The sequence below is a fragment of the Pelodiscus sinensis genome, chromosome 9, assembly GCF_052426305.1.
Source record: "Pelodiscus sinensis isolate ZL-2025 chromosome 9, ASM5242630v1, whole genome shotgun sequence".
NCBI classification, from domain to species: domain Eukaryota; kingdom Metazoa; phylum Chordata; order Testudines; family Trionychidae; genus Pelodiscus; species Pelodiscus sinensis.
Window position 1 is genome coordinate 63,750,085 of NC_143060.1, and position 13,073 is coordinate 63,763,157.

General features: G+C 47.8%; 1 protein-coding gene and 1 long non-coding RNA gene across 3 annotated transcripts in view; one reads left to right on the top strand and one right to left on the bottom strand.

The window, feature by feature from the left end:
- TNR (tenascin R) overlaps positions 1 to 13,073 on the top strand; it is a 111,610-nt gene that overhangs the window by 12,560 nt on the left and 85,977 nt on the right. The window lies entirely within an intron of this gene.
- Positions 1 to 13,073, bottom strand: part of LOC142830623 (uncharacterized) — a 165,582-nt gene that overhangs the window by 12,462 nt on the left and 140,047 nt on the right. Inside the window, exon 3 of one of the 2 annotated variants that reach the window (XR_012906051.2) lies at positions 12,458 to 13,018. This is a non-coding gene — a long non-coding RNA (uncharacterized LOC142830623). Of the gene's footprint in view, positions 1 to 12,456; positions 13,019 to 13,073 lie in introns of those variants that run through there. The other variant, XR_016350291.1, reaches the window with a different exon arrangement.

A 13,073-nucleotide genomic window follows, 5' to 3' on the forward strand; every position in this document is an offset into this window, starting at 1 on the left:
TACTAAAAGAAAGACGGCGCAATGCTGTATCCAGTAAGGAACTGTAGGGACCTTGTTAAATAAGTCAAATGCCATTGCCCAAAAAGGGATATGGAAAGCGTTAAGCGCCACAGCCTTGTAACGGCTGCAAGTGACGAAGACCTAGGTTTTACCTCTTGTCAAAAAGACCACCCTTCAGCAGAACAGTGAATACGAGGCCCATCATGTGCGGTATTTACTGATTTGCTCTGGGAAAAAATCCCAAGTTTTCAAAAAGTCAGTATTCTGGTTTTTACTGATTTTCACCCGAATTTGGCTTTTTGGGGGACCCAGGAGTTTTTTTGTCAAGGAAATGGACAAAGCCACGCTAAAGCGCCAGGATCAGCAAGGGGCTGTGTTGCACAGGAGCAGCGGCTGGGACTCTATGCCCGGGGACTCAAAGGGGCTGACCTTAGGATTTGGGGGCCCTAGGCAATTCGGTTAAACTGGTGCCCCTCTGCCCGAGGGCAGCCTGGCAGGGCGGGGAGAGCAGGATCGTTTCCAAAGATACAATTTTCTACTCTTAGTTCAGTACATTCAGAAGTTGACCCGATCGACCTGTTACTTGGCTTCCAAACCACTTGAATGGCTCTTTCACAGGTCCAATGTTCTACCAATAGGCTATTCCGCTGTTAACTAGCTCAGCTCCAGAAGACGACTCACCAGGCTGCAGCAGCCCCAGAAGGGGGATGAGAAGAGTGGGTGGGTGGACAGTAAGACCCGTGGTGCCCTAGGCAGCTGTGTAGGGGTAAGGATGGCTACCAGTGGGTCTTAATGTCCACCGCTCTGCCCTTCCTAGCCTGTTCCTGTTAACTTACCAGCGAAATAGCCTTCTAAGACACCCGCCTCACACTTCCCAGAGCAGATACCGGTCCTCAGTGTCACAGATGACAATGCACAAGGGAGTGATACGGCCACCATCAGGGCCAGCCTGACAGGCCAGGTACCCAGTTTGCAGCTTGGTGAACTGTACGCTCCCTTCTCGCCAGAGACCACGTGAGACTTGCAACCCCCAACCTTCATCGTTAGAATCCAGCGCCTTAACGACTTTGTCTCGGCGCCTCTTTCCCACCGCGGTGGCGTTGTTCTTTCTGGTCTGCTCACAGCAGCCAAAAATCGGCCAGCTGCCCAGCGGGTGTAAATCAGTGCTGTCATCCACAGAGCTATGCTGATTTCCTGCGACCAAAGAGCCGGTCTGATACTTATGATTACTGGCTCTCCCCCACCCCCGATGATTCGTTCTAATACCGTGAAGAGATAGAGCTACAGAGCGTTTCAACTAGAAGTCTAGTCAAAAGATGAATTTCAAAACGAGTATTAGAATGCCTGTCGTTCTTTCGCTATCTCTCTACCGGTGAATGGCAAGAGTGGGAAACTTGCCCTCCTGCTAAGCAGTCTAGTCATATATTAGAATGATGATAATACCTTGTTCTTAGCACAGTGCCGTCTATCAAAGGACCTCAGCGTGCTTTGAAAACGTTCACGAATTAAGCCTCAGAACTTGGCTTGGAAGGATTCAGTCTTTTAATGGGGAACAGTTAGTAAGCCTCAATTTCATGGATCACGCACAGGCCAACAAAACCATCCATCGGTCACGAATCATCAAAATTTACAGATAGGCAAAGTGAGGGAAATTGTTGCTTGAAAATTTAGAAGCCAAAGCCAACACTTTAGGGCTGGTTTCCACTAGGAATGGACATCAGCATAGCTATATCTCTCAGGGGCTTTTCCTGCCCTGAGAGACAGAGCTATGCCAGCCTAACCCCAGGTGTAGACAGTGCTAAGTTGCTGGAAGAATTCCTCCGTTAACCTCGCTACCGTCTCTCAGGGTGCGTCTACACAGCAGTGTTATTTCGGAATAACGGCCGTGATGCCAATGTGAGCGTCGACGCAGCAATTCTGTTATTTTGAAATAAATTTGAAATAACGAATGGCTTATTCCGACTTCTGTAAACCTCATTCCACAAGGAATTATGCCTATTCCCAAATGGCTATTTCGTGTGGATGCTCCACTGCTGCTATTTTGAAATAGCCCCTCCCCGGGGCCATTCAAAGTAATTACTCCCCAGTGCCTTCTGAGGCTCTAAATCAAGATAGCACGTCCACATTAGGGAAACCTGCCTCAGACTAATTTTGAGGCTTCCCAGTAGTGTAGATGTGTTAGTTTGAAGTAAGCTATTTTGGAGTATTTCTCCCAGAATCGCTTATTTGGAAATAAGCATGCAGTGTAGACGCACCCTCAGGGACGCGGACTGCCTAAAGCTATAGGAAAAACCCCTCCCATCGGTACAGGCTGTGTCTACACCGAAGTGCCGTGTCAACATAGAGGGTTAGACTTTTGAGTTAGGCTTGTAACAAATGCACTAGTGAACAGTTAACAACCAATACGGTTTGCTGGCTTACAGCTATTGACTTTGCTATGTGAAATTGACAATGTGTGATTTAATGCTTACAGAGCATTAGCTTTTTGAATCTACTGTCATTAAATACTTTGCGGGCCCTGTCCCATAATTTCACACAGCTGTGAAAATGTAATTAATGAAAAAAAAGGCTCAAAACAAACATTGATATTATCTGCCACCTTCGTCAAGCCTACTCATAAACATCCTCAGGGAGGTGCATGGGAGCCGGTCTTCTGCAGTAAATGCAGGAGGAACCAATGCAGTAAATGCCACTCGTGTCTCACGAGGACAGCAGCTACTCAAAGGAGACATTTTTAAAATCAGCAAGCTCAGATAACGAGCATCCAAGAGTCTTAAAAGAGCTGGCTGATCCATCCGTGTTGAGTTTTCAGTAAGACTTGGAATACAGAGGGAGTTCCAAAAAGCGAACATTGTACCAATATTTAAGGAGGGTCAATGAGATGGTCCAGGTGATTATATTTGTCAGTCTGACATCAAGCCCAGGCAAGATAAATGAGTGCCTGATATGATATTCAATTAATAACTAATTAAGCAAGGGTAATGTTATCAATATGAGTTTAAGGAAAATAGATGCAAACTAACTCGACATCTTTTTAGATGGGATTATAAGTCTGGTTGATAAAGATAATATGTCGATGTAATATATTTTGGCACTGTACTGCCCGACTTTTTGATTAAAAAACTAGAACCTAACATTAAGCTGACACACGCTATATGGATTAAAAGCTGGCTAACTGATGTGTCTCAAAATGTGACTGCAAACGCGGAGTGGGTGTGTTTTCACAGAGACTGGTTTTTGGCCCTAGGGAATTTAACATTTTTATCCATCATTTGGAAGCCAACCTAAAATCATGAGTGATGAGATTTGCAGACAACACCTGAATGAAGAGGGCAGGTCCTTGGTACCGAGCTATCTGGATCGCTTGGTAAGCGGAGCACAAGCAAACAATGCATTTCAATACAGCTAACAATAAATGTAGGTATCTAGGTCCGACGCACACAGGAGTGAGGATTCTCTCATAGGAAGTAATGAAATGCTGAGATTCCCTGCACGGCTAGAGAGACGGCTACCAGCCTGACTCCCCCAAGGAGCACGACAGCGGTTCTCGCTTTGATTGCAGTTGTCTTAAAATGATTATTGAGACACATGTGAAGATCTTATTTTAATCCTCCGGTGAGAACGCCGGTTAAATTCCAGTACAGCTCAGGGAGCAACAATGGGCAGGGCAGGGCTTCCAAGGAGTTACCCAGGTTCACGGCAGTGGACAACCGACGGGGGCCTGATTCATGTCAAACAAACAAACAGATGTGTAGGCCAGCTCGTGCCCTCAAATCAACCCGCTCGTGCCTAGTGCTTTGGGGGCCCCGTTCGCAGCGACTAAACTAACCTGCTTCCTTTCCTCTCTGCAACGTGGTTATTGCTCCGACGGCTCCGTGGGAGGCAGCGGTGATGAAAGCAGACAGCCCTGCACCAGGGCCCCAGCCTGTCATCCCAATGTACGGCATGACACTCAGCGGTTTGATTACAAAGCTCGGCACAGCGCGTATTACACAAAACCGCATGTTAAGCTGCTACTGATCTCCCAGCAGAGATGGCGCATGAAAAGCGTGTTCTCTTCTAGTTCCCCTGCTTTTCACATTAAAGAGCGTGAGCTATCAAAGGCACCGAGGTTCGGGCTTCTCAGACACCAGCTCGATGACCAATTAGAAATGGAGATAGGAGGACCCATCTAAACCGCAGCACAGGTCTCAGAACTAACTACGTGAATCGCTCAGATACGGAACCCCTCCGTCTACCTGTTCCTGCTCAGCCGGCTACCTACACCCACTAAGTCTGCCAGGTGGCATCCTGTCTGCGTGTCTCAGGTCTTCTGCGGGCGGGTGCTCTACGGTGACATGCAGAGACCTCCATGAATAAGGACTGTGGGCCATATAATACTCCCTGATGCCTACAAAATAGAGGATGAAAATCACCTCTGTGCAGAGTCTAACTATTGTTGCTCTGATATTTTCATCGGTAGAGCTGGCACACTTTACAAAAGGGGAGGGTGTTAGGTTATCCCCATTTTCCAGGAGGGAAAACCGAGGCAGACTGCAGTGACATGACTTATCCAAGATCACCCAAGCTGGGAGCTGAATGCCAGACCCATGCCATATTGATTGGGCCCCACTGCCTCAGCAATAGGGAAGTAAAATCCTGTTTAATTAGTTAATCAATTAAACATTATGTTTGGCCGGTGAACTGATTAAACGGGGCCCACTCCAGGCCACCCGCCCTATGCCACAGAGAAGGGCTGCTCTGACTGAACTGCGGCAGACGGGGGGCTGCTCCAGCCCCCACTGGTTAACCGCAACCAGTAATTATCTCCCATTCCGGGTGATGCTCACTGGTTCACCTTTCAGATTTCAATCACTAGAAAAAAATTGCTCTGAAATCTGAACTGCCTGTGCAAAAATATGAGTCTGCGCACTTGGCCGTACCTTCCACTCCACAAGACTTGCCTGCCCCGCCGACTGAAACCAGGCGCACTGGAAGTGTTTGTGTTAAATGAAATAATTGGGGGTGGTTTTCCCCGGCACAGGACCAAATGGATTGCTGCTGCTTCATAGACTCATAGAACACTAGAACGGGAAGGGACCACAAGAGATCTTCAAGTCCAGTCCCCTGCCCTCACGGCAGGACCAAGCACCATCTAGATCATCCCTGACAGGTGTCCGACCAACCTGCTCTGAGATATCTCCAGGGATGGAGATTCCACAACCTCCTTAGGCAACTGATACCAGTGTTTCACCACCCTGACAGTTAGGAAGTTTTCCTAATGTCCAACCTTAACCCCCTTTGCTACAGTTGAAGCCCATTGCGTCTTGTCCTGTCATCAGAGGCCAAGAAGAACAAGTTATCTCCCTCCTCCTGGTAACACCCTTTTCGGTACTGGAAAGCTGCTCTCATCTCTCTTCTTTACATACATCTGTCTGTAAACAACAGTAAGAAGCACCCAGCATGTGTGGCTTGCCAGCCCTTCTCTTCCCACTGCTGATCAGAACTAAGACAACCATATAGCCCTGCAAAATGAAAATGACCCTGTTCTCCGGATCTGCCTCAGCGCCCTGTCAGCTTCAGAGCAAGATTTTTTTCCCCCTGTCTTGCTAGACTATGGCAGAGTCAGCTCCCCTAAAGAGGAGCTGATGAAACAGATGACAGGCTGGCTGAGCGCAGCACGTACGCCTCAAGAAACACGCTCCCCCAGGCCTGGCACATGGTCGGCCAGAGCTGCCCCCGCAGGCCGAGATGTTCCAGAAGAGCGATTGACTTTAGATGCTCAGTTTTAGACCCCCCCTGCGGGGGCTGGATTGCCAGCGGGCAGGTGCTCAGCAACTTCCGAAAATCTGGCCCCTTTAAAGGATCAGCTGGAGACTGAAGCAGCCAAAGGCACGAGGCACTTTTGAAAATCTTGACCGTCGTGCGATAGGCTGGTGTGGAGGGAGGGGCCAAGTAGGCATCCATCTCTCTGATCTGTCCACGGGCCGCTCCCTGCTGCCCATCCGGACGTCATTGTGTGCCACCAGCCCCGCGCTTTGCCGATGCTGCGCTGATCAATCTACGCATCTTGTCCTACTAGTATCGGCACAGAGAGGCTTTCCCTCCCCAGGAAATCTGGTGAGCCCTTGCTCACCGGAGGTGTTCTATTAGTGCAGTGCCACCCAATCCTCAAGGCAAAGCAATATCTCATCATGTGATCCAAACCCTCTGGGGGAGATTTTCACAGGCTACCTCCCTCCCTCTTTCAGTGAAAGGCCGCCCTTGCGTCACTCTGCATAACCAGTCGCTGATTGCTGTAAGACTCAGGGGGTATGGTCATTTCTAGTTTGAACATTTCTGTTATTCCTCTAACGTTCCCAGGAAATACCAGAATTTACCCTAATCTCTCAGGACCGTACCTTGCGCCCATGGAAGGCGAGGCGCGTTCTCTCATTAACTTTCAGCGGCAGCACCCCGAGCCGTTCATCCCGAGTTTTTCCAGCGCTGAATTCTAAACCACGACTGTGTTTGGTGACTTCCCATTTTCCAGCAAGGCACAATTGCGCCCACCATTCTAGAATGTCACCGTTCCGCAAACCGCCCTCTCCAAGTTATCACTATTTATCTATCCAGTGGCTCATCACATAATGCATTTCTATGGCACAGAAGAAAATACAGGCACTGTTTCCAATTGCTCACTTGTAAACCGTTCGCTATCCACCCCTGTGATATTGTCCAGAATTGTTGAGTAAGCAAACAAAAGCTTCGCCTATGTGGCAAACGAGTACGGGTTGAACCTCCCTAGTCCGGCAACATCCATGGTCCAGCATGATTAGAGTTACCTGGATGTTCACTTATCATGGGCGTGGCCAAATTTCCCGCATCCCATAAAGTTTATTTACAGCTGCCGGGCCTGGCTCTCAGCATTCTGTGCTGCTAATTTACCCATCAATGTCTCCTAAGAGCCCATAAGCAGTGAAAGTGGTAAAGCTGATAGACAATATTGACCTCCCGTGATCTGGCAAATTTTCTAGTTCGGCACCGGTCAGTTCCTGAGCTAGAGAGGTTCAACCTGTCTATTGGCTTCCAAATGCCTTGAGACATCCCCCGCGCCAGGCGTAGTGAAATCGCAGGGCATGTTTAGTTGTGCTACTTAATTCTATATTTATGTTTCGACCCAAGAGGCTTGTACGCACTGCCTCTGCTCCACAGGTGTAAATCCGTATTGCTCCACTGATTGGTGCTTTAGAGTGGTTCAGGATCTAACCCTCACTCGGCAATACAGAGCCACACTTGTTTCTAATTGGTACCTAGCAATATAAAACGTGGATGGATTAAAACCGTTTCCCAGTGGCTCTGGGTTATAGAGTGACCAAAGTCTATCAGGAACAAATATATTTTTTTAAACCGATAGTTCCAACAAAGGGCTCTTTGCCTGCACTAAAAAATTATTTCAGGGCATCCCCTTCAGCATGCCTTGATTACGGTCATTTCAGTTCAAATTCCATGCTAGAATTTTTCATGTATTTGCAACTGCCTCGCTTCTTGGACTCTCTTTGTTACACGGAATGAACAGAATCTCATCTGATTCTTACATCTCAAAGAGTCCAAGCAGGTTTTCAGCTGCAAATACGTAAGAAATGGTTTGTTTGCAAGGTATAACTATCCTCTTACATCCATGCAGGTTTAGGGCCCAATCCTGGCCTGCTTCAGGGCTCCTTTGCACTGTGAAATAAGAAGAACCAAGCATAAAAGGAGGCTTTTTAATTTTTCTTTGCTGTGCTGTTTACAGTCAAAGGAGCAGCAAATTGTGGAGGCAGGAAAGCTGCCCATCATGTATGCCCTTCAGTTCACACTGTCATAGTATCAGCATGAGATAAGGGAGAAGAGATGGTTTGCTGAACAGTTTATACAAACAAAATAGGAGATATTTAGGTGGCTTTCCAAAATAGCCCATTTTCCCTCTAGAAGTATGTCACCAATTTCTTTGCTGCAGCCAGCTTGTGGTTTGTCTGCAGGAGGCAAGCAAGGCAGGGAGGATGTCATGTGCCCTTTACAGAGACAGCCACATTTCACCTGTGTGTAACAAAGAATGCTTCCGATTTGATCGGCAGATGGGAGCTAGATGGAGCGCGTGGACAAGAGAAAAAAAGAGATGCCCTGCTCTCTCAGTTACAAAACGGGCAGGCAGGTCTGCACCGTAGCAAACGAGAAGTCATGATAAAACCACCTAGGTCTTAGGTGGCTGTGGAGCTCAACACTGTCTGCATCAGTAGCCTTCTTTTACAGCAGGGGAAACTAAGGCACGGGAAAAGGAGTGATTTTCCTAAGCAGGCCAGGGGCAAGGATTGGACTACTTTACAGAGGGGAGAATTAAAGACACCACAAAAGCATCCTCAGGTGACTCCACGCCTTCTTAGATATGAACCTATCCAGCTCGCTATGATCTTCAGCGCGGCCCGTGCCCAGCGTGGGCTGGCTTGGAACCCCCGGCTCATCCGAGTGACGCTGCCACAGGCCGACACATCCCAACGCTGTCCTTCCTCCCCGTCGCCATTCAGCCAGGCTGTCCTGAGGCCACGGATTAACCCCCTGGTCTTTCCTACATGCCACGTGACCCCATCCTTTCTGCCCGCCAGTAGAGCTCCTGCCCCAGCCTCACTGTCCCAGGCAGAGTGTCCGATTAACCTCTGTGCCACAACACAGCATGTGAGCAGCCTGCAGCTTCCACTCGCTCCCTGTCTGGGAGGGATACGTACAGCGTGTCCAAACTCACCCGCGCCGGCCGAAAAAGCACTTACTACTGCAAACTCTCTATCCATAATGTATCAAATGAAGTCTCTGCAGCAGAAATACAATTCATTGTCACTCTCCCCGGCGTGCGCTCTCTCTCTCGTGTTTCAATCAAAGATGAAAGAAGCCACTTATGGGCTCTTTGCGGACCTCATACATGCAGCCTCCCTGGCTGGCTGTAGAGGTGGGAGGCGTACTGTGGGACATGCTTGGAATAAGAGCCTCTGGCACCCCCAGGCCAACCTCGTGGAAAAGCCAGGGCAAGATTTAAGTGAGGTCTTCAGGATCTAGCGGCTCAGGTTAGATGAGAGTCGCTGCCTCAGGTGAAAGACGGAAGGATGATTCAGGAATTAAAAGGATCCGCGAGTCATCGGCTCTGGGCAGGCATTCTCCAAGAGGAAACTTGGTATTGGAAAGGATTCAGGTGCCAATGAGACTTAAGATTCCCAAATGCATGTCACCTACCGCCCCTTCCCTATTGTCAAGGGGTACAATTTCGTCACCAACCCATGCCTCCTTCCTAACAGCCACTCTCCCCGCGTCCAATCCCCGCTGCCAGAATTTTGACCCGGTAGGTACGAAACTATCAGCCTCTGGATACAAACAACTGCAAACTTTCCCAGGCATTCAGAAGACACATCCTACTCTGCTGACTTGTGCCCATCTGAACAGTGAGGGAAGTGTTGCAAAAAAAGCAAACAGGATTCTGGGAGGCATTAACAGGAGTGTTGTGAGCAAGACACGAGAAGTCATTCTTCCGCTCTACCTTGCGCTGATTAGGCCTCAGTTGGAGTATTGTGTCCAGTTCTGGGCACCACACTCTAAGAAAGATGTGGAAAAGTTGGAGAAGGTCTAGAGAAGAGCAACAAAAATGATGAAAGTTCTAGAAAACGTGACCTATGAGGGAAGACTGAAGGAATTGGTTCAGAGGGGTAGCCGAGTTATTCTGTAACTGGAACAACTTAAAAAACAACAAATAGTCTGGTAGCACCTTAAAGACTAACAAAACATGGAGATGGTATCATGAGCTTTCGTGGGCTAAACCCAATTCTTCAGATGACGTGGGTTTTGCCCACGAAAGCTCATGATACCACCTACATATTTTGTTAGTCTTTAAGGTGCTACCAGACTATTTGTTGTTTTTGAAAGAATTGGGTTTGTTTAGTTTAGAAAAGAGAAGACTGAGAGGGGACATCAATAATAGCTTTCAAATACCTAAAAAGGTGGGACAAGGAGGAATGAGAAAAATTGTTCTCCTTGGCCTCTAAGGATAGGAAAAGAAGCAATGGGCTTAAATTGCAGCAAGGGAGGTTTAGGTTGGACATTAGGAAAAACTTCCTGCCTCTCAGGGTGGTTAAACACTGGAATAAATTGCCTGGGGAGGTTGTGGAATCTTCATCACTGGAGATGTTTAAGAACAGGTTAGACAGACACCTGTCAGTGATAATCTAGATGGTACTTGGTCCTACCATGAGGGCAGGAGACTGGACTCGATGAACTCTCGAGGTCCCTTCCAGTTCTAGTATTCTAGGACTCCATCCTGCAGGCAGAATAACCTTTGTCCAGCATTCAAAGTAAAACTTTTTTTGTTCCAATAACCCACAAAGTTTGCCTCGGTTTCTCTTCATCATGTGTTGCTGCTGCTACACTTCTTGATTCCAGAAGTGCCAAAAATAGCAGCTCTCGTTTCCCTGTTTAGACGTAGAAAAACAGCAGGAATTAATCTCTCTCCTCGTTGAGGTAGGGGGGAAGGTAAAGGAAACTGTAACACAAGCAAAACTTTAAAAGGATTATAGTTTAATGCCGATCCTAGGACGTACAAGTTAGGGACTGTATCTGGGCTAGGCCTGTAATTAAGCAGCTGTGCCTTAAATGGTATTAGGGCCACCTGCCACCGTGCAAAGCCCTAACTCCACAGCTCTCTAGGAACAGCATTTCCAGCTTCCCTGACATAGCGAAAACCCCTCTGTGATGTCTGGATGACCAGCATGCTGCTCTGCAGAATCTGCCCACGGTCGTGCAGAGATGGGGTAAAATCCTGACACTTTTGAAATCAATGAGAGTTTTTTACGCTGACTTAAATGGGGTGAGGATTGCACCCCAAATACATACTTGGGAGCTACCACTAACCAGAGCAGCAGTAACCCTCCCAGCACTTTTGTGGTAGCAGCCAACGCTTACCTGCTGGGAGGATCTTGTACTTCCCCTTGGATGCTCCAAAAGAAACTGAGAATGATCCTACGCTGAATAAAAGGGCCATGGAAGGTCATCATCATGCCAAGATCACTACATTTATGCAACGTTAAATTCCAGTGCAGCTTCTCCACCAAACAGACACCTGTCCATTGCCTCATCCTTAACGACAGAGCCCCAACCGAGCCCCAACCGTAATACACGGCAACGAGAAAAAGATAATTGCTGCTTCTTCAGTTGTGAATCTGTTTGATTCTTAGAAACCCGCAGTCCCAGCTGGCTTTAAACTTTGCCATAGGCAGCACGCTCTTGGTCCAGTGGGAGGAGCAATCTTTTGTTACACGACTCAACGGAATCATAGTAAAAATGACAATGGAAAGATGAATAAAAAACAAAACTAAGGAAAGTTCAGTGGCGTTCAGACTGCTTGATCCCTGCTGTTTCATACCAAAATTGAACGTGCACACAAATCAACCGCAATGCGTATTTTGAGAAAAATAAGAATGTGCTCACATGGGGACTATACACAACTTAAGAGAAGCATCTTAGGGGCTAATGCTGACATAATATTGGGCTGGATTCTCCTCTGCTGTAGAAATTCACACCTAGGCGAAATGAAGGCAAAACTGTTCCCAGTTAGAATTTTCCGTTCACACTAGTCAGTGGTTTAAACCCACTACCCGCATGTAAATAACGACATGAGGTGAACAGCAAGGCTCAGTCTGCTCCTGTGACTTCCACAGGAATTTTGCCTGCGCAAAGATTTCCGGATGTGGCCAAAAAAACCCAATGCTTGGTCCTCTCGCGACACTTATCCCAGATTCTTACCCTGTTCTGCAGTAATAGGATAACGGAAGTGCTCTTTCTAACTGGTTTGCAGTGCCTCTACTGAGAACAGCGTGACATTGGCTCGGTATCATGGTGTTTATACGGTTCAGTGGGGTCTGATCAGAGAAAAGCACAATGGGGCTGAAACAGGCTTCTATTCAGGAGTGTTCTGGCTAACGGACTTAATCGCCTCTCCTCCTAACATGGCAACCGCACTGCAAGAAGAAGAGCACACTGGTGGGGCTCTGAACGCCTTCCAAGGGGGGTGATATCTGGCTGGCATAATGGAGACGGGAGCCCGCTGCTAGGTGATACAGGCTTCTTCAAGCCAGCTGATTTCCTATTGGCCTTCTATCCCAAGGTGCTCATTGAGCTCCACCCCACAACGTATCCCGGTCCTCTCTACATCCTGGAGGACCAAGAACTCTATGGATTTAGATTATTTTCTCAAACGTCACATGTTCTGCTGCTTCAGAGCCACTGACCTGGCTTGTTAGGTTTATGTTTGCGTTGGGATACTGCCTGAAAAGGGGTTTGGGGAAGCACAGCAAGGAGGAAGGAAGTCCCATTAGGTACAATAACTAATTTAAAACCTTCCTAAATGTGTCTGATCTTTTCGTCTCTTTTACATTCAATATGGAAACTAGCCCTGTTGCCGGTATCATCAATGCATTTCACTCACCGTTTTTTTAAAAATCTGAGCCGTACGATAGATCTGAGCTGACACAGCACCTGCTGTGCCCATGGACTGTTTTGATGGTGTCCGGGAGGTGGCAGCTTGTGCTATGTAATTTGCATCTAACAAGAAGCACACTGTCTCAGTTAAGCAGAGAGGCCCCTGAAGAGGTCTATGTTGCCTCCAAGCTCCGACCAGGACAGCCATGTATTAGATGCGTGAGCATAAGGCCTCTCTCACAGCTTTGAGAATGACAGGGAAAAATATCCAGGTGTCCAGTCCAGATTGCTAGCGACCTAAAGTCATTGTCACTCAATGGACATGCGGTGGCCTCTGTGAACTAGGTTTTGATGGTCTCACTCCGGTTCCCAGCGGAGAGGTGGGAACCAGGAATCTCAGCACAGACCCAGGTTCAAATGGGCCCGGAGAGGGAATACCTTGCTTCCTCTTGGTCCAGGTGGAATGCCATTGGCAAGACAGGCTGGATTTCTGCTGACTGGTTTCTGCTGGACCCGTGGATGGGGGCTTTGCTCTGCAGGGCTATCAATCCAGCATCCTTCACCGGCACTGCATTAAAAAATAAAATCACACATTATTGCGATGATAAGGAGATGTCTGTTTT